This window comes from Cervus elaphus, chromosome 19 (genome assembly GCF_910594005.1).
Source record: "Cervus elaphus chromosome 19, mCerEla1.1, whole genome shotgun sequence".
Classification (NCBI taxonomy): domain Eukaryota; kingdom Metazoa; phylum Chordata; class Mammalia; order Artiodactyla; family Cervidae; genus Cervus; species Cervus elaphus.
This window is the reverse complement of record NC_057833.1, coordinates 43,498,442-43,520,669: the sequence shown is the minus strand read 5'-3', so window position 1 is coordinate 43,520,669 and position 22,228 is coordinate 43,498,442. Positions and strand designations below refer to the sequence as shown.

The 22,228-nt window shown below is 37.7% G+C and overlaps 1 pseudogene; it reads left to right on the top strand.

Moving 5' to 3' along the window:
• The first annotated feature begins 735 nt into the window (after positions 1 to 735).
• On the top strand, positions 736 to 1,918 carry LOC122676031 (annotated as a pseudogene).
• Positions 1,919 to 22,228: the final 20,310 nt, after the last annotated feature.

The window sequence follows — 22,228 nt, the reverse complement described above, 5'->3', positions numbered from 1 at the left end:
ACTAGTCAATGGGCCACAAAGTTTCTGCACATTTGAGGGCAAATGACTTACCAGCCACTAATGATACTAAGGAATGTAAGATCTGATTCTTAATTTGAAAGAGACTAAACCTTATATAAAAGAAATATTTATGAATTAATCATATATTTGTATATCACCTATTCCAGATATGTATAGAAAGGAATGTATTTGGGGATGATTTAGGCAAACAGGATTGAAATGAGGTCAGAGAAGCTTCAAAAGAGAGAAAGTGTGTCTTCAGTTCAGTTCAGTTCAGTCGCTCAGTCATGTCTGACTCTGCGACCCCATGAATCACAGCATGCCAGGCCTCCCTGTCCATCACCAACTCCCAGAGTTTACTCAAACTCATGTCCATTGAGTCAGTGATGCCATCCAGCCATCTCATGCTCTGTCATCCCCTTCTCCTCCTGCCCCCAATCCCTCCCAGCATCAGGGTCTTTTCCAAAGTGTCTTAGGGAACAAAATGAGTTTTCCAGATTGAGAAATTAAAAAATGGTAAATTTTGGTATCATCATACAACTGGTACTGGCTGGCTTGAAATTTTATAATTGAAAGAAAAGGAGAGTGACTGGAAGTAAGCCTGGAAAGATAGGGAAGAGCTTTATGGATATGGATATATGGATAAAATTCCATCACACAAAGCATCATCAAATGTTTAAAATAAGAATCGAGGAGGAGCGCGGCGACGAGCGGACGACTACATTTACGGGATCTCCAGGCGGCCCAGAGTCGACGCAAATCCTTACCGTATTCCCCCTCACCTACAGGAGATTGTTGACAACTTTAAATTTGATTCCCGAAAGGACTCAATGGCTTACAGAGGAGATGAAATGTGGTCTGAGGGACGATATGACTATGAAAGACTTCCAAGAGAAAGAGTACCTCCTCGAAGTCACCCCAGTGATGAATCTGGCTATAGGTGGACAAGAGATGATCATTCTGCAAGCCGACAGCCTGAATACAGGGACATGAGAGACAGCTTTAGAAGAAAAGGTTTCTACTCCTCCCATTATGTGAGAGACCGGTCTCCTCATAAAAGAGACACTCCTTTTTTCAGAGAATCGCCTGTAGGCCGAAAGGATTCTCCACACAGCAGATCTGGCTCCAGTGTCAGCAGTAGGAGTTACTCTCCAGAAAGAAGCAAAACTTACTCCTTCCATCAGTCTCAACACAGAAGTAAAGAACGACCTGTTCAGCCTTTGAAAACATCGAGAGACACTTCACCCTCAAGTTCTTCAGCAGTTGCTGCATCAAAGGTATTAGACAAACCCAGTAGGCTAACTGAAAAGGAACTTGCTGAAGCTGCAAGCAAGTGGGCCGCTGAAAAGCTAGAGAAGGCAGATGAGAGTAACTTACCCGAAATTTCTGAGTATGAGGCGGGATCCACAGCACCATTGGTCATTGACCATCCAGTAGAACCTGAGTCAAATGCAACAGATGGCATAGAATTGTTCGAAGACAGTCAGCTAACCAGTCGCTCTAAAGCAATAGCAACAAAAACCAGAGATTGAACAGGTTTACCGACAAGACTGTGAAACTTTTGGGATGGTTGTGAAAATGCTGATTGAAAAAGATCCTTCATTAGAAAAGTCTATACAGTTTGCCTTGAGACAGAATTTACATGAAATAGGTGAGCGGTGTGTTGAAGAACTCAAGCATTTTATTGCAGAGTATGACACTTCTAGTCAAGATTTTGGAGAGCCGTTTTAGATTGCTTTCTCAGGCAAAAAAAAATTTCTAGATTTTTTCCCCCCTGGATTGTGTAAATCCTTAATATATAGAATTTTTGTGAAGAGAAATACTTTATGATAGTTGACCATATTTCCAATATCAAATAAACATCTAAAATAGTCTGTTTAAGATATTTTAATTAGAATCTTTTTTATCTACATGTAGAGCCTTCTAATCCATACTTATCTTTTTTCCCCCTCTCCTAAAACGATGGGTCGATTAATTTTTCAAGCTTTCTTGAAAATGCAGTCCAAGATTTCTGTACTTACAGGACATGTCCTGTAGTCTTCCACTGTTACGTGATCATTTGTTTGGTCACACTAGTGTAATTTATAGGTTAGAATACATTCCACTTAAACATTTGTAATCTTTTTGCATTTCATAGTCAGTGATACCATGTGAAAATGTTAGAATTCTGAGTTGTGTTTTATTGACTTGTTGCTTGCTTACCTTAGACTTTGTAACTTTCAGTATGTTTAAGTATATTCAAATAAACTGAATACTTTGGTAAAAAAAAAAAAAAAAAAGAATCGAGGAAAAAATTGTGGATATAGTTTAACATATTTCTTTAGATTGGTTTTCTTTATGGGATTTATTTTTTCTTCTAACCCCAGTGGACTGTTGCCTTATTTAATGCTTAAGAAACTCTTTTTTTTTTTTTTTTTAAACAAAGGTATAGGTTAACAATAAGAAAAAAATTTCTATCTTTGAAATGTTTTTGAACAGAAGGAACTACAAAAGAGGTTATGAACTGTCTTTCCCTTGAGAAATTTGAGACTAAGAGAATCTTCTCCTCTGTCAGAAATGTTTTAAGGAAAACTGACTAGAGATAGGTTAATGAACTCTGTTAGTCAATGACCTTATTGGGTCCTCCAACCAAATGTTTCAGTGATTCTGTGATTTTTAGAGAGCTGCAAACAAGCTTTGCAAGTTCATGATAAAATTTGCAAAGCAGCTTATGGTTGGCAAGGATTAGTAGGGCTCTGTGAGCCCACAGATCAGCCTTTATGTTTTAATGTGCCTGCCCTCACAGACAGAAATGACTCTGCTCTTTCAGCTTCAATAGGCCATGTGCTGTCAATTATTTTCCCAGACCTGGACATACTCAATCTTATATTACTTAGCCAGGCTTGTTGTGGTCAAGGTCATACATGGTGTTGCTAGCTGGCAAATATAGAAAAAGGTGAAGTTAATTGACCTTATAAGAGATGATTAGGAATGAGTTCATAAAGACATCAAATCTCTGAATAGGAAATTACCTTAAGTTAACTTAGTTAAATATCCGGGTGGATTCAAGAATCAGTTCAGGGTCTCATCTGATCTTATCTATAGAAATATCAGATACAAAGGAGAGTCTCTGTAGGAAAGTCCTTAGGACAATCTTTATGCTAGCTCAAATACACAGCAAGGTTATATCAGGTCACCCTGAGAACCAAGAGCTTAGATCCTCCCCCAAAAAGGAAAATAACAGACAAAAGGAAGAAATTCTAAGAAGAAAGATAGTTATTAAAAAAAATGATGATGCATATTCAATTACCAACCCTAAAGGACACTAATATCAAAGAGTGTTCTAATTTAACAGAGGTACAGGTATTTAAGAGGCTAAAATTGATTCCAGAATCACTGAGATTTGTCCATGGATGTCCTTGTGAGGGTTTAATATGGGAAGAACATTGATCCCTAGTTTGAGTCTCTCACCCCCTTCAAAGACCTGAGAGGGAGGAGGAATCCTGCCACCCACACCTTTAAGAGATTAACGTGTCTGTAATATAAAGTTTTAGTCAATGTGTACCCTAGAGTCACAAACTCCTTCTTCACATCTTATTACTAAAATGTAACTGACCCCATGAAACTGGGTCAGAATAGCAACCACTTATAGAATACTTTTGAGTTAGTGCTAATTCCCAGGAAAGTTATGTTTGGAATTAGCCAGAACGGAAATGTACTTGGTGATAGCAGTCTCTCTCCATCTTTGTGAAAAATGGTTCATGAACTTCCCGTGAGATTTTGTAATGATTTATGTAACTCATTGATAGTGATTTCATACAGATTCAGTCCTTTCCTTATTCATTTTTTTCTTTTATCTGAATAAGCTATGGAAGCCTAGGATCCAAGAATAATTTATTTGTACTTCTTTTGATTTCAGCAAAAGAAAAATTATATAGATTCTCATTGGATGCTATTGTGACATATACTTTGATTTCTCACTACTAAATGATTACAAATAGTATTACTAGGTTTATATAGCACCAAAATTTAAACACATTGTAATGATTCTTGAAGGCTCCCTCACCCTCCAGCATTTATCATCCAGACTGGATCTTATATTCAGTCCATTCATAAACAGATAGGACACTAGTGGTAAAGAATCTGCCTGACAATGCAGGAGATGTAAGAGACGTGGGTTCGATCCCTGGGTCAGGAAGATGCCCTGGAGGAGGGCATGGCAACCTACTCCAGTATACTTGCCTGGAGAATCCCATGGACAGAGGAGCCTGGAGTTCATAGGAACCCTACGGAGTCCAGAGGAACCCTACAGTTCATAGGGTTGCAAAGAGTCAGACACGACTGAAGTGACTTAGCACACATGCATGCACAGATATTTCATATCCTGGATTTGGAAAATCTTGGTTTTCTTATAGATCTGAAAGGTTTAAAATATGTCTTCAGGCTTGTAAGAATCCAATTTTTTAAAATTGTCAATTTTCTTTTATTTTTTAGAATCAGGACAATATTCATCTATTATAGTCATACTTTGCTTTTACTTGTGCTGTTTGGATGGTTGAAATGCCAGACTTGTCCTGTATTCTGTCACTAAATAACCAGAATATCATCAGCTGAATTTTCATAGAAAAACAATTTAAATAATGTTCCAATTGAAGAACAAATTTTGGTTACATAATAGTGGTATTCATGGGCCTCTCTGTGTTATGAGTAGGATTCTTCTAACACTGATAAGGGAAGTTGTAAAGTTTTCCTATACGGTTAATTGTTAACAAATCAAGAAAAAAAGAAGAAAACTGGGCTAGTCATAGCTCACTAGAAAGATTAGAAATGGGGATGAGGTTCAAGTGTCTCTAGATTCCAAGCTTTCTTCCCAGCTGACTCATCTTAGATGTGAATTTTTCTAGTACTCAATTTCCAAATCTTATACTGCCAGTCTTGAATTCAAGAAATTCTAGAAAAATTGAGAAAAAATGAGAATTGGGTAACTATGGAATCCAACTTTGAATATCTTTGAGACAGTTATATACTTTTTTTATCAGCCAATTCATCTTTACCTTTGCAGTGAAAAATTTGAACCAATAGTTTGGAGACAGCTTTACAGTGGAATTTTCCTGATAAGATTACTTTAAAAAGATAACCTTTTCTATGACATTATTTGGATATAAATTATTTTGTCCTCTACAGAATACACTTCAGCCTGCACAGTATTGTTTGGGGGATCTCTGTGGAAGGATGTGTCAAGGTAATTACAGAGGGAGGAAGTGCCATTGCCAGAAGCTGATTCATTAATTTCCAGACAGATTCATGGCTTGCAAATCAACAGCTGAGAACTCAGAACCTCTTGGGTAGGAATAGGAGTGGTTGCAGTAGGTTCAGTGACAGGCACCTCTTATGTCTGTCTGGGAGCAGAATGGGTCAGTGTTCAGTGCCTTCATTCTTCATGTATTTCTAGACTTAAAGGAAGATTCTAGTTAAATTGAGTTGAATTAGAGGTTTTTTTAAACAGTAATTGTGACCTTATCATTTCCTATCAATATTGCTGATGTAAAAACTGTCAGCCCACCAGACTGGTATTAATATTCTAGTAGTTAAATTTGTGTTATACCCATAAAACTACCTTCTAAACTAAATCGGTTGTACATTAGTTATAACTGGTAATATATCAGCTAGATTGTTTGTAAAAAACAGAAACCTACTGTAGTTAGCTTAGACTAAAAGATAATTTATTAGCTATAATATGGTAGGCAGCCTTTATAGTGTCAAAAGAAAAATTGAACAATCAATACTCAAAGTAAATAAATAAATAAATAGAGTAGTCCCTCAGAATAAGTAAGTGACACATCTCTGTCAGGTGACACTCTCCTCATTGTGGAGGAGTACATATGTTGACCTTCTCTCTAAGATCAATAGTACAGGATCTAAGATTCAACAGTACATGAACTGATAGCGTCTAGATGTACAAGCTAGATTTAGAAAAGGCAGAGGAACCAGACATCAAATTGCCAATATCCAATAGGTCATAGAAAAAGCAAGGGAATTTCAGAAAAACATATACTTTTGCTTCATTGACTAAAATAAATAAAGCCTTTGACTGTATGGATCACAACAAACTGTGGAAAATTCTTAAAGAGATAAGAATACCAGACCACCTTACCTCCCTTCTGCGAAACCTGTACGCAGGTCAAGAAGCAACAGTTAAAATCAAACATGGAACAACAGACTGGTTCCAAATTGGGAAAGAAGTATGTCAAGGCTGTATATTGTCACTTTGGTTATTTAACTTGTATGCAGAGTACATCATGATAAATACCAGGCTAGATGAAGCTCAAGCTGGAATCAAGATTGCTGGGAGAAATATCAATAATCTTAGATGTGCAGATGACACCACCCTAATGGCAGAAAGCAAAGAGGAACTAAAGAGCCTCTTGAGGAAGGTTAAAGAAAAGAATGAAAAATCTGGCTTAAAACGCAACATTCAAAAAACTGAGATCATTGTATCTGGTCTCATCACTTCATGGCAAATAGATGGAGAAATGATGGAAACAGTGACAGACTTTGTTTTCTTGGGCTCCAAATTCACTGTGGATGGTGAAGCCTTGAAATTAAAAGACACTTGATCTTTGGAAGAAAAGATCTTTGTCATCTGTATAGTCAAAGCTATGGATTTTCCAGTAGACATACATGGACATGGGAGTTGGACCATAAAAAACACTGAGTACCAAGGATTTGATGTTTTTAAACTGTGGTGTTGGAGAAGACTCTTGATACTCCCTTGGGCAGCTAGGATATCAAACTAGTCAATCTTACAGGAAATCAACCCTGAATACTCATTAGAAGGGGGTGGGTGTTCATTGGAAGGACTTATGCTGAAGCTGAAACTCCAATACTTTGGCCACCTCATGGAAAGAGTTGACTCATTGGAAAAGACCCTGATGCTGGGAGGGATTGGGGGCAGGGGGAGAAGGGGACAACAGAGGATGAGATGGCTGGATGGCATCACCGACTCGATGGACATGAATTTGAGTAAGCTCTGGGAGTTGGTGATGGACAGGGAGGCCTGGAGTGCTGCGATTCATGGGGTCGCAAAGAGTTGGGACATGATTGAGTGACTGAACTGAACTGAACTGAATGCTGAAGCTGAAGCTGAAGCTCCAATACTTTGGGCATCTGATTCAAAGAACTGACTTATTGGAAAAGACACTGATGATGGGAAAGATTGAAGGGAAGAGGAGAAGGGGATGACAGAGGATGAGATAGTTAGACAGCATCACTGATTCAATAGACATGAGTTTGAGCAAACTCAGGGAGATAGTGAAGGACAGGGAAGACTGGTGTGCTGCAGTCCATGAGGTCCATGAGAAACATCTGCTTTAAGTTGCTTATCCAATGAGTGTAGGAGCTAGAATCAATACAGGTTGACCTATCAGCAGTCTGCTTCTTTAACTATATAACTATTAGTAAGTGGATAGGATTTAAAGAATATATTATGCTAAAGATAGAGTTGTTAGTAAACTTCACATTTTTTGATTGGACTAACTATGGAAGAGCATACATAGGTGTTTGTCTCAATTAAAGCTGGATCTCAGTAGTAAATAAATTTATTCTAGAAACTTTGCAATACAAATATTAGCATGCATTTCATCAATCAATTTTTTAAAATAGATTTATATGAGTTAACTATTTTTACCAGTGGATCACAATCACCTATGATAGAGAATCACAGAAAAAAAAGCTCAGATCTTCTGTCACCTCTAGTGACTCTAGAGAAATGTGTGCCTATGAAATTTGAATTTTATTTCTTAACAAACCTTGTCTTTTTTGTTTTCGTGTATAAAAGATGGGATTCTCTGTACTTGTTCTTTTCGCATTTAAAATGCCTCATTTGAAAAAGTTTGATTAATCTGTTTTCCTTATTTGTAAGGTTATTGTAAAGTTTATATATCACTTTTACTATTTCCATTTCCCATTTCCCTTCAAGTCACACTCATTTTTAAATGTGGCAGGCAAAGATCTATTAAACTACATTTCTACCTTTGTGGAAAAAAAAACACTTGTGGTTCCCTGAATGAAGTTGATCTTTTCTTTGTAACTGATTGCCTACTGTGGCATACAGGAAAGAAAAATAGAATGAGTGTATGGAATGTATTTATAAAACAGCGTTTTTATACATCCATGAATAAATATTATAAATAAAATGACTCCTTATGGGCTCATAGTGCTGCACTGTGAAGGGAATATTCTGGTTATCCTGCCTTCTTAGATTCTCCTCAAAACAGTTACAGAATAAGAAATTACAGGCTCCATACAAAACTTATAAAATTAACCCCAAACCCCTCAATCTCAATTTATATCATCCATCATTCTCAAAAATATAAATACTATTTTTTGCATAATTTTTTTCTCAACAGAGATATAATAAAACTAGTCAATTAATTTTTCCCATTTCATTTCAAAGTGAAAAAAAAAAATCCCCAAACTAGTCTTGAGTTTTCCTTTTTCAGTATTTGTTGATTGAAAAGTGAAGATTTATCTTATCGAGAGGCCATAAGAAAAATAAAAATCCATTATCTTTGAGTAAACATGAGAAAAGACTTTATGGAGAAGAGGCGCTTGATAGGCTGAAGGTACAAAAATGGTGGAGCTGTGGGATAAAAGGATGACATGATCTTATCTGTTGCTTATTTGCTTTATGATATTAGGTTCAATTGTTGCACCTTAAAACTTATACCAGAGTTATCTTGGAATGTATTTGTAAATAACCATAATAACAATGACACATGCCATTGTTTCGTAGTCACACACTGAAATCCCAGAAAACAATTCTGGGTCCTAGAAACCAAATACTAGTGAAGACTAAAAATGTTTCTGTAAATTAATGGAGTCTAAATCAAGATCTCCAGCCACTATATTGTCAGAAATTCAGTCATTATAAATATACTTCTTATCTAAAATGGAAAGAAATACATGGAACTAAAATTTAAGGATCTGGACTATGTAAAACAAGCCAAAAGTGGAGGATAAATAGCCCGGGAAATACACCTGAGTCCTCCAACTCACATTTTCTTTCCTGGCAATTGAGACTTTTTATTTTCCATTTTCAGGCTACTTACCAAGCTAAAAACACAATTTTTAAAGTTTGCAAATAAGCCTATCTTTTTATACATCCTCCCTTATTTCTGTTTTATTCCTTGATAAGTCAGGATATTGACAAACTACAGCATGTCCAGAGAAGATAATCAATATTGTGAACAGTAAGAACATTGCAATGAATAGCGAAGAACCAAAGGAACAGAAAACAATTAGTTTGCAGAAGACAAACTGTATTACAAGATATCTACGATAACTAGGCTGGCCTTGGAAAGATAGGGAATGTTTATACCGGACAGTTTCAGACAATAAAAATAGTCTCATTATGTGCAAGTTAAACAGTAATTTCTGTTCAATATAAAGGCACTATCTAAAAGTTATTATGCTCCCCATTCACTTATTAAACAATATTTATTCAGTGCTGGATATGAAAACTAATAAAATATGGACTCTGCTCTCATGAAATTTAAATTCCATCCAGAAGAAAGGTACAGTATCACATGTGTAGTAGAGTATGATTAGTGCTGTACTAGAGATGAACCATAGTCAAAGCTATGGTTTTTCCAGTAGTTCATGTATGGATGTGAGAGTTGGACCATAAAAATGCTGAGCACCAAAGAATTGGTGATGCTTTTGAACTGTGGTGTTGGAGAAGACTCTTGAGAGTCCCTTGGACTGCAAGATCAAACCAGTTAATCTTAAAGGAAATCATCCCTGAATATTCATTGGGAAGAGTGATGCTGAAGCTGAAGCTCCAATACTTTGGCCACCTGATGTGAAGAACTGACTCACTGGAAAAGACCCTGATGCTGGGAAACATAGAAGATAGGAGGAAAATGGGACAATAGAGGGCAAGATGGTTGGATGGCGTCACTGACACAATGGACATGAGTTTGGGCAAGCTCCAGGATAGTTAAGGACAGGGAAGTCTGGCATACTGCAGTCCATGGTGTCACAAAGAGTTGGCCACGACTGAGCGACTGAACAACAACAAACAGATGAATACCAAATCATTCTTTGGCACTTTGTGAGCAGCAAGCATCTTGACTCATCTCATCTTTTCCCATTGACAGCTTTGTATTAGAGGATGCTCAACATTTGAATGAAGGAAATAGATGAATCTATCCAAAGGATAGACTTCCTTGATGTACATGTGTACTTTATCTCAAGTCAAGAAATATTCAAGAGATGACCTAGTCTGATTGCAGATGAGAGCATTCAGAATTGGGAAGAAGTTTGAAACAAATAACCTCTATGAATTCTTATAGCTTTTCAGTTCTGCTGGCTTGTTCCTAAAAGGGGAAAATGAAGATGCATTCTTCACTTTCTTACCATCTCAGCCTTAGAAAAACATATTTCTCTATGGAGAGGTTGGGCTTCCCTGGTGGTTTAGTGCAGGAGATGTGGGTTCGATCCCTGGATTGGGAAGATCCCTTGGAGAAGGAAATGGCAAACCACTCAGTATTCTTGTCTGGGAAATCCCCTGGACAGAGGAGCCTGGCAGGTTACAGTCCATGGGATTGCAAAGGAGTTGGACATGACTTAGGGACTAAAAAACAGCAATGGGAAGCTCAGGCAATTTATGGATAAGACATCTCCATTAACATTAAAATCGTGGTAACTATTCCTTGCAGCCAAAGATGGAGAAGCTCAATACAACCATCAAAAACAAGACTGGCAGCTGACTGTGGCTCAGATCATGAACTCCTTATTGCCAAATTCACACTTTAATTGAAGAAAGTGGGGAAAACCACTAGACCATTCAGATATGACCTAAAACAAATCCCTTATGATTATAGAGTGGAAGTGAGAAATAGATTTAAGGGACTAGATTTGATAGACAGAGTGCCTGATGAACTATGGATGGAGATTCATGACATTGTACAGGAGACAGGGATCAAGACCATCCCCAAGAAAAAGAAATGCAAAAAAGCAAAATGGCTGTCTGAGGAGGCCTTACAAATAGCTGTGAAATGAAGGGAAGCAAAAAGCAAAGGAGAAAAGGAAAGATATTACCATTTGAATGCAGAGTTCCAAAGAATAGCAAGGAGAGATAAGAAAGCCTTCCTCAGAGATCAATGCAAAGAAATAGAGAAAAACAATAGAATGAGAAAGACTAGAGATCTCATCAAGAAAATTAGAGGTACCAAGGGAACATTTCATGCAAAGATGAGCTCAATAAAGGACAGAAATGGTATGCACCTAACAGAAGCAGAAGATATTAAGAAGAGGTGGCAAGAATACACAGAAGAACTGTACCAAAAAGATCTTCACGACCCAGATCATCATGATGGTGTGATCACTCACCTAGAGCCAGACATCCTGGAATGTGAAGTCAAGTGGAGCATAGGAAGCATCACTACAAACAAAACTAGTGGAGGTGATGGAATTCCAGTTGAGCTATTTCAAATCCTAAAAGATGATGCTGTGACAACGCTGCACAAAATATGTCAGCAAATTTGGAAAACTCAGCAGTGGCCACAGGACTGGAAAAGGTCAGTTTTCATTCCAATCCCAAAGAAAGGCAATGCCAAAGAATGCTCAAACTACCACACAATTGCACTCATCTCACACGCTAGTAAAGTAATGCTCAAAATTCTCCAAGCCAGGCTTTAGCGATACATGAACCATGAACTTTCAGATGTTCAAGCTGGTTTTAGAAAAGGCAGAGGAACCAGAGATCCAATTGACAACATCTGCTGGATCATCGAGAAAGCAAGAGAGTTCCAGAAAAACATCTATTTCAGCTTTATTGACTATGTCAAAGCCTTTGACTGTGTTGATCACAATAAACTGTGGAAAATTCTGAAAGAGATGGGAATACCAGACCACCTGACCTGCCTCTTGAGAAACCTGTATGCGGGTCAGGAAGCAACAGTTAGAACTGGACATGGAACAACAGACTGGTTCCAAATAGCAAAAGGAGTACGTCAAGGCTGTATATTGTCACCCTGCTTGTTTAACTTATATGCAGAGTACATCATGAGAAATGCTGGGCTGGAAGAAGCACAAGCTGGAATCAAGATTACCGGGAGAAATGGCAATAACCTCAGATATGCAGATAACACCACACTTATGGCAGAAAGTGAAGAAGAACTAAAGAGCCTCTTGATGAAAGTGAAAGAAGAGTGTGGAAAAGTTGGCTTAAAGCTCAACGTTCAGAAAACTAAGATCATGGCATCTGGTCCCATCACTTCATGGCAAATAGATGGGGAAACTGGAAACAGTGAGAGACTTTGTTTTTTTGGGCTCCAAAATCACTACAGATGGTGACTGCAGCCATGAAGTTAAAAGACGCTTGCTCCTTGGAAGGAAAGTTATGACCAAACTAGACAGCATATTAAAAATCAGAGACATTACTCTGTCTACAAAGGTCCATCTAGTCAAGGCTATGGTTTTTCCAGTAGTCGTGTATGGATGTGAGAGTTGGACTATAAGAAAGCTGAGTAACGAAGAACTGATGGTTTTGAACTGTGGTGTTGGAGAAGACTCTTGAGAGTCCCCTGGACTGCAAGGAGATGCAACTAGTCCATCCTAAAGGAGATCAGGCCTGGGTGTTCATTGCAAGGACTGATGCTGAAGTTGAAATTTCAGTAATTTGGCCACCTGATGCAAAGAGCTGACTCATTGCAGAAGACCCTGATGCTGGGAAAGATTGAGGGCAGGAGGAGCAGGGTACGACAGAGGATGAGATGGTTGGATGGCATCACCGACTCAATGGACATGGGTTTGGGTAGACTCTGGGGGTTGGTGATGGACAGGGAGTCCTGGCGTGCTGCGATTCATGGGATCACAAAGAGTTGGACATGACTGAGTGACTGAACTGAACCGGAATTAACTGAACGGAACCTTTTGAATGCCAAGTAGGTAATATAAAAATAATAAATATTTATTAAGTCCAATAATCATATACTCTTATTATTAACAATATTATTAATATTGAAAACATTTATTCAAATAATGAAAGACCGGTATGAAAATAGGATTGGCAACAAAAGCAGAAGTTATTTCCCTAACATTGATTATATTTGTGATAGCTGCTCTGTGAAATATGTTCTTCTTAAAATTCAGAATCTGAAACAGGGGAAGGTGAGAATAATGAGGCCATTAAAATGACTTATGCTGACTGTGATCAATTAAGATATATTATAGCAATATAGCCCTTCTGGGAACCTGCTTCACTGGGAAGTCTACTTTAGGACACAGCTCTTCATCTTAAACAAATGTTTTGTCTGTGTTTATGTATGTCATCTTATAGGTTTATGTGATATACCTAAATTTGACAGCAAGGAAAAGGAGAGAGAGAGACAAAATTTCCAAAAGGTACTGCTCCTGGCAGGGAAATTCCATTTATTTGTAATCTATTTATACTCAAAATGTAGTATTATGATGATGTTTACAAAAAGGGAGCTTTTGGAGCAACATTTATAGGCTTGGAGAATGATATGGTTTTAAGAATTTTGAGTAAAGTACTCCTAAAAGGAAAATAATTTGAAGAAAAGATACTTTATTTTATGTGACTATTTCAGTTTATCTAGCATTTTAATGGCAAATTTAATCTCTTTCATTAATCTTCAGAACAATCCTGTGAGGTCTCAAAAAAGATATCTTTCTAGTGTTGTAAATAAGTTTCAGAAAAGTGAAGTGATCTTACTAAAGATACACTGTTTGAAAATATTAAACCCAGAAATAAGTCCAAGCCCTTTGGCCCGAGTTTTTAAGTTCTTCATTACCCTGCATTGATGAGAATATCACCTTGAAAATTGTATGTAAATTTGGCAAACTGTAGTTAGAAAAATGACTCCATCTGATTGACATCTGCCTGCCACCATTGCTGCATTCAGAGGATAACATAAGATCCTTTGAATACATTTGGAGTAATGTAGACAAAATTTCCTTTTCTAGGCACCATGTGAGGTTATAGAAGAAAGTGGAAAATGGTAATGGACTATGAAGAAAATTAGAAGGTAATCAAATATACTATACTCAATTTCCTTTTTTATTTAATAAGATTTTGCTTCCTTCTTTTTTTCTGATTATAATAGTATCTAGAAGTCAAAATGAAATTATGCACCATCTAACTATCTAGAGGTAATTCCTATTGACATTTTGGCTTTTTTAAAATTGTTTTTCTTTAATGAATTTTATATAGTAGGGGTCATGTTATAGTTACACATGATAACTTGATTTGTTCATATACATTGTCACAATCACTTTTTCCATGTTACTAGAAATCTTTGTACTTAATATTGTAATTCAGTTCAGTAGAGTCACTGAGTTGTGTTTAACTGTTTGCAACCCCATGGACTGCTGCATGTCAGGCTTCCCTGACCTGCATCACCAACCCCCGAAGCTTACTCAGACTCATGTCCATCGAGTTGGTGATGCCATCAAATCATCTCATCCTCTGTCGTCCCCTTCTCCTCCTGCCTTCAATCTTTCCCAGCATCAGGGTCTTTCCCAATGAGTCAGTTCTCAAAGTCATGGGCCAAAGTATTGGAGCTTTGGCTTTAGCATCAGCACTTCCAATGAATATCTAGGACTGATTTCCTTTACTATTGACTGGTTTGATCTCCTTGCTGTCCAAGGGACTCATACCTGTATAATATTCCATTTAATGGATAAACAATTTTGCTTCAGCACTTTCCTAGTGTTGGGCTTCCCTGATGGCTCAGTCATAAAGCATCTTTCTGCCAAGCAGGATATGTGGACTTGATCCCTGTGTTGGGAAGATCCCTTGGAGAAGGAAATGGCAATCCACTCCAGTATTTTTGCCTGGGAAATCTCATGTATGGACAGAAGAGCCTGGTGGGCCATAGTCCATGGGGTTGCAAAGGGTCAGACATGACTTAGCAACTAAACAATAACAACAAATGATAAATTTTTTGTTATTCTTTTGAAAGCAGAATACCGTTCTCTATTATTATGCTACATAAACAGATTATAATTTATATAATATAATATATGATGTGTAATTATATTTTATCAACATATAATTTATTTATTTGACTTCTACAAATAAAAATCATTCCAGTGGGTAGAAATTATGTAGCTAGCCAGGGAATGCTTTGATTAAACAGTAATTTAAGATAGAGAAAGAAAGAAAAATATTGATAGATAAAGATGATTTAAGCAAGGAAGCCTAGAGAGGGCATTTTAAAACCATATGCATAGAGAGGAAGCCCTCTGTATACTTCCTTGCCTAAATCACAATAAAAGCATATATGTGTGTGTGTGTATATGTGTGTGTGCGTGTATGTATGTATGTATGTGTATATATATATATATATATATATATACCAGGAGGAATATATTTTTCTTGGATATTGAGAAGCACACTTTTCGTCAAGCGAGCATTAGAACTGTTAGGGATGGATACAGTTCAGGGCACATATTTAATATTTAGTGATGTTAGCAAGAGGCAAGTGAAGTCCTCCTTTAGATATTTGGTTAATAGGGGAGTTTTAGGAAACCAGATGAATTATAGTCCAAACAAGAAACAAAAATCACACTAATCATCAGATACAGAGATGTAATGAAAATTATTTTAATTAGGTATATAATTGCCAACTATTAAAAGAATAAAAGAAAAATCCAAAGGTGTAAGAGAAGTGGCAGCTGCCAGAAGCTACTGCCTTGCCACCCCTACAGCTGAGGGAACAAAGAACAGGGGCGAAAGGGTCCTGTAGATCTGAAAATGAGACTTCTAAAGAAGAGGGCTCTGCCCCTCCTCACCTGGTGAGTTAGAGCTCAGAAGAGGTGCCTCAGATCTCTGAGAAGGGGATTCTGCTGCTCTAGAGACAACTTCTACCATCACGGGGACAAAGCTTTGGCAGGCACTTCTCACAGAAAACACAAACTGACAGAGATCCCCAAAGTAAACAACAACAATACCAAACATTGGGGCACGTCCTGCCTTCCAGCCTTGCAGCCTCCCTCTAACGCCCTCTTTGGACAGAGTCTGTCAGGGGAATAGCTACCAATGCAGAAGTCTGCAGTTTCAGGTGCAGCATGCTGGAATTCGGAAGGGTGGGATTGCCTCTGAAAAGTATCCTCAGTTCAGTTCTGTTCAGTTCAGTTCAGTAGCTCAGTCTTGTCCGACTCTTTGTGACCCCATGGACTGCAGCACGGCAGACCTTCCTGTCCATCACCAACTCCCGGAGTTTACTCAAACTCATGTCCATTTAGTCCATAATAGTATCTAAACCATTGTTCATTGACATCAGTCTATACTGCTCACATACATTATGGTCACATGTTATTTAAACAACATCTCATGACATCTTCATCTCCACCTGTATTTTCAAGGTCTTTCTCCATAATATATTTTTGTATAATTTAAAATAGGCATAGCCTCTTTTGAGTTTCTGCAAGAGAATGGTGTATCCTGTGTGAACATACTGCACATTCATGTTTGTTAGAGAATCTTTTTATTCTGTAGCATATTAGTCATTTGTCTGTTTCTAATATTCTTAGACTTTCCTGGTGGCTCAGACAGTAAAGCATCTGCCTACAATGCGGGAGACCCGGGTTCTATCCCTGGGTGGGAAGATCCTCTGGAGAAGGAAATGGTAACCCACTCCAGTACCCTTGCCTGGAAAATCCCATGGGAGGAGCCTGGTAAGCTACAGTCCATGGGGTCGCAAAGAGTCGGACACGATGTAAGCAACTTTACTTCACTTCGCTTATGACATTGTAAGCTTTTTGATATTCAGTTCAGTTCAGTTCAGTCGTTCAGTCATGTCCGACTCTTTGCGACCCCATGAACCGCAGCACACTAGGCCTCCCTGTCCATCACCAACTCTGGGCGCCCACCCAAACTCATGTCCATTGAGTCAGTGATGTCATCCAACCATCTCATCCTCTGTCGTCCCCTTCTCCTCCTGCCTTCAATCCTTCCCAGCATCAGTGTCTTCTCAAATGAGTCAGCTGTTCGCATCAGGTGGCCAAAGTATTGGAGTTTCAGCTTCAGCATCAGTCCTTCAAATGAACACAGAGGACTGATCTCCTTTAGGATGGACTGGTTGGATCTCCTTGCAGTCCAAGGGACTCTCAAGAGTCTTCTCCAACACCACAGTTCAAAACCATCAATTCTTCAGCATTCAGTTTTCTTTACAGTCCAACTCTCATATCCACACATGACCACTGGAAAAACCATAGCCTTGATTAGACTGACCTTTGTTGACAAAGTAATGTCTCTGCTTTTCAATATGCTGTCTAGGTTGGTCATAACTTTCCTTCTAAGGAGTAAGTGTCTTTTAGTTTCATGGCTGCAGTCAGCATCTGCAGTGGTTTTGAAGCCCAGAAAAATAAAGTCAGCCACTGCTTCCACTGTTTCCCCATCTATTTGCCATGAAGTGACGGGACTGGATGCCATGATCTTAGTTTTCTGAATGTTGAGCTTTATATTAGAGGTTATTTTTTCTATCAGTGCCTCATACAATGTCTTGTAGGTCATAAATGCTTATTAAATACTTGTTGCATAATATATTTGAAGAAGATTTGGCAGAACTTTATGTTCATTTTGATATAAGGTGTGAAGGAGACAAAACAAGCAAAGATGACTCAGGTTTGTGAGCCTGGGGGTGATGGGTACTTTTATGTAATACAGAAATTCAGAAAGAATGATGGATTAGAGGAAGGTTATGAACTCCATTTATCAACATGCTCCAGTTTGGCTCTTGGGAGAATACTTAGTTTAAGTGTTTTATTCAATTATGTATTTTGAGAAATTTGGAAAAGAGGATAAGCAATATCATAGAGTCATACCTTAGTGGTTGAAATTGAAACAAGGGCTTTATTTCCTGATGGAGGAAGAATAGAAAGACCTAGGAGAGTGTTATTCACCTAATAAAACTCATTGAATACATGCCAATATAAAGTACAGAGATCCATTGGTATGTTCAACAGATAAGGTCCCCAAGTATTGTGAAGCTTATAGATTTATCACTATAAACTGGTAGAGGCAAAACTTAAAGTAGAAATTATCAAGTGGTTAAAAATTATTAAACCCACAGGTTGGTATCTTTTCATATTCATCCTTTGAACAAATGTTTGTTGAGTGCCATTCAAAAACTAGTTATTGGGCTGTTATCTTTTGGGATATAGCAACAAATAAATCAGAAACCTTCAGAGACACTGCCATTTGGATATAAAACTCTCAGATTGCTAATCACCGAGGCAATTTTCAGCCTTCAATTGTGTCTGAGCCTAGGAAGTTTATTCTATTTGTTCGCCTTTCTTATGAATAATAATCCAAGTTCTCAGACTTTTGAGAGTTCCTTGGACTGCAAGGAGATCAAACCAGTCAATCCTAAAGGAAATCAGTCCTGAATATTCATTGGAAGGAATGATGCTGAAACTGAAGCTCCAATACTTTGGCCACCTGATGTGAAGAACTGACTCATTTGAAAAGACCCTGATGCTGTGAGAGTGAAAGCAGGAAGAGAAGGGGACGACAGAGGATGAGATGGTTGGATGGCATCACCGGCTCAATGGACAGGACTTTAAGTAAGCTCTGGGAGTTGGTGATGGACAGGGAAGCCTGGAAAGCTGCAGTTCATGGGGTTGCAAAAAGTCGGACACAACTGAGTGTCTGAACTGACTGAAAACAATGCCAGAAATATAATAGATATTTAAGAAATACTTGATGAGTCACTGTGTTGAATGAAAGGCTGGATGCTTATCTATCAAAACATTATTTTCAATATTTCCTTATGAAAATTTGATGCTGAAAAGTTTTCTCCACAGGTATATCTAGGTCTTTCATAAAGGAAGCAGTCCCAGTACTTAGCATGCCCTTACAGTTAGAAATGGGGATCAAATACCTAATCTGGTATTTGGAAAGGAGACAGTTTATCTTAGGGACCCAGATACAGGAAAATGAACTGAGTCTAGTTATTTAAGATGGTGGTCTTTAACTAAGAAGGGGCTCTTTTCTTAGAGTTGGGATATATGAACAGAAGTCAAATTGGTTTGAGTGTGAGTCTCTTTAGTACTGATCCAAAGCTCTTTACAATGCTTTCCACTAAGGTCTGGATTGTTAATCAAGTTTGCACAAAACTAATCCTGAAGTGGAGGGTGAAGTGGCACCATATGGGGAAAAAAGTCACTGAACTATGAAGAAGCAAAGATGGACACTTTGGGTTTTTATGTAGCTGTAGATATAGAAAATCTAAATAATAAGTCAGTTCACCAACATATTCAAGTAAATGGTTATTGAAGAGCTTACAAGGACTTGCTTGCTTGACCAAAGTGACATGACTGTTAAGTTGCTAAGTTGTATCCAACTCTATGTGACCCCATGGACTGTAGCCTGCCTGGGTCCGCTGTCCATGGGGCTTCCCAGGCAAGAATACTGAACTGGGTTGGCATTTCCTTTTCCAGGGGGATCATCCTCACCCAGGGATTGAACCCTTGTCACCTACTTGGCAGACAGATTCTTTCCCACTGAGTCACCAGAGAAGCCCAAATTGACCATAAACCTCAGAAAAAATTATGAGCTGCTAAAAGCTTTTAAAACATTATACAACAAATGGTCATATGTATGACCAAGAACTATGAAAAGATTTGTTTTAGGAGTTCCAGTGATCATTTCTTCCTGCTGTTTTGTATTTACCATACAACAAGCATCAGGTACTTTTTAAGCAGCAGTATAGTTGGACTTTAAAGCCCATCAAATTACAGTTTGTGAATATCTGATGTTTCTCTAAATAAAGTTTCATTCTACTTCTCAGTAAATACATCCTTAATAGAGAAATTAGGAAGTGAAATCCAAAATTACTAATACTTGAATATGAATGCTTTTGGCATGTATCCAAAGTTTCAGTCAGTATTATTACTAAAACTGAATTAGTCTGGAGCATGTGGTCAGGAATGTTTTTAGTCAGAGAGGGTAGCAGAATGGGTGCTACCCTCAGAGGTGATGATGAGCTGATATATCCTTGACTGCCTTCTTTTCTTCTAATTGAAGAATAGTTTTTTAAGTCTCAATTTTCTTGTGCCTTCAACTATGCTTTTGGAGCCTTCTGTGTTCCTCTGAGAAACATCAAGCTCCAGCATGGGAACTGTGGGGAGGGTTCTGATCAGGCAAGCATTTGAACCAATCTCTACTTTTACTTCTTTTACATATTGGGGTTTGCAATATATTTTCATTTGAAGAAACTATTTTGTGTATAAATGCAAAATGTTTTGGGGACAAAGAAGATACAAATGGGACTGGGTACATGCCAATGAATCTCTAGAAAAAGATTGATTTTTGTTAATTATTGATCAATCTTTCAACATGATTTTTGTGATTCCAATGATCTCTAACCACATTAAGATGTGGTTAGCTCCTCTATCTCTATTACTGGATTCATATTTAAATATAATTTGTTGTATCACTCAATTCTCAATGCAAGAGACCAGGGCAGGAATTCATGTCTCGAGGAAAGGCATATTAATAAATACCTTTATGAAAAGAGAAATTTTCTGAGGAGAGGAATATTGATGTATTTGTCCATAGAATAATTAATGTATCTTACTAAAGTGGGATAATTTGAACCAAGATTGCCAGAAGAAATAACAACCTCAGATATGCGGATGATACCACTCTAATGGCAGAAAGCAAGAGGAACTAAAAAGCCTCTTGCTGAGGGAGGAAGAGGAGAGTGAAAAAGTTGGCTTAAAACTAACCATTCAAAGAGCGAAGATCATGGCATCTGGTCCCATCACTTCATGGCAAATAGATGGGGAAACAATGGAAACAGTGAAAGACTTTATTTCTTTGGGCTTCCAAATCACTGTGGACTGTAACAGCAGTCATGAAATTAAAAGAAACTTGCTCCTTGAGAAGAAGGCTATGATAATCCTAGACAGAGTATTAAAAAGCAGAGACATCACTTTTCTGATAAAGATCTGTGTAGTTAAAGCTATGGTTTTTCCAGTTGCCACGTATGGATATGAGACTTGGACCATAAAGAAAGCTGAGTGCTGAAGAATTGATGCTTTTAAACTGTGGTATTGGAGAAGACTCTTGAGAGTCCCTTGGACAGCAAGGAAATCAAACTAGTCATTGCTAAAGGAAATCAACCCTGAATATTCATTGGAAGAACCGATGCTAAAGCTGAAGTGCCAAAACTTTGGGCACCTGATGCGAAGAGCTGACTCATTGGAAAAGACCATGATGTTGGGAAAGACTGAAAGCAAAAGGAGAAGAGGGTGGCAGAGGATGAGGTGGTTAGATAGCACCATCAACTCAATGGACATGAATTTGAACAAACTCCAGGAGATAGTGAAGGACAGGGAAACCTGGTGTGCTGCAGTCCACAGGGTTGCAAAGAGTTGGAGATGACTGTCCAACTGAACAACAACAACAGCAAAGTGGGGTAATGAATATATCTCTGAAATTACTTATGCATGGTAGACCCTGATGCCTGTTAGCAAAACATTACCAAAGTCTCTCATAGGAATACATTAACTCTGTTAAAAAAACATGTTATGGAGACTAATAAATTTAGTGGCAAAAGTATGCTTCTTCATACTGACACAATACACTTAATTATTATAGTGAGAATGTAATGAAAAGGGTATTTAAAGAGGGGAGTTTGTGGGGTGAGGGAAATCGAGAATACAGAGTAATCACAATCTGAGCCCAAATAAGATAAAGCTTTTGAGTAAGTTATAAATGAACAATTATTTGATATAGTAACTTTTTAAAACTATTTAACTTGGCATAAATTATTAATTATTAATGTTAGTTTTTGCACCTTTGAGTGAATATGGATTGCAATGTGAGATACATTCTTTGGGAAATACAAAGCAATGTCATTGATGGTCAGGACCTCTGATTTAAGAGGAAGATTGAAGTCATTGAGTTAGATGCCAAGAAATCGGGGTTTTGAGCTGATCTTTACCAAACATTACTGGCTATGGACAAATTAACATTCTTTCTCTAGTGTTTCTATAGTTTGAGAAAATTGAATTAGTAATTTATAAAGCTCTTCCCAGTTATATATTTAAATGAATTAAAACAAGACAGAAAGCTCAGACTCATAGCATATGTTATTCCAAAGAATATATAGCTAAGATTAAAAAAATTAATTTCAGCATAATCATTGCACAGAGGAAAGTTGATTTGAAGGGTAAAAGATAAATAGAGGGAATGATTTCCAGACGTATT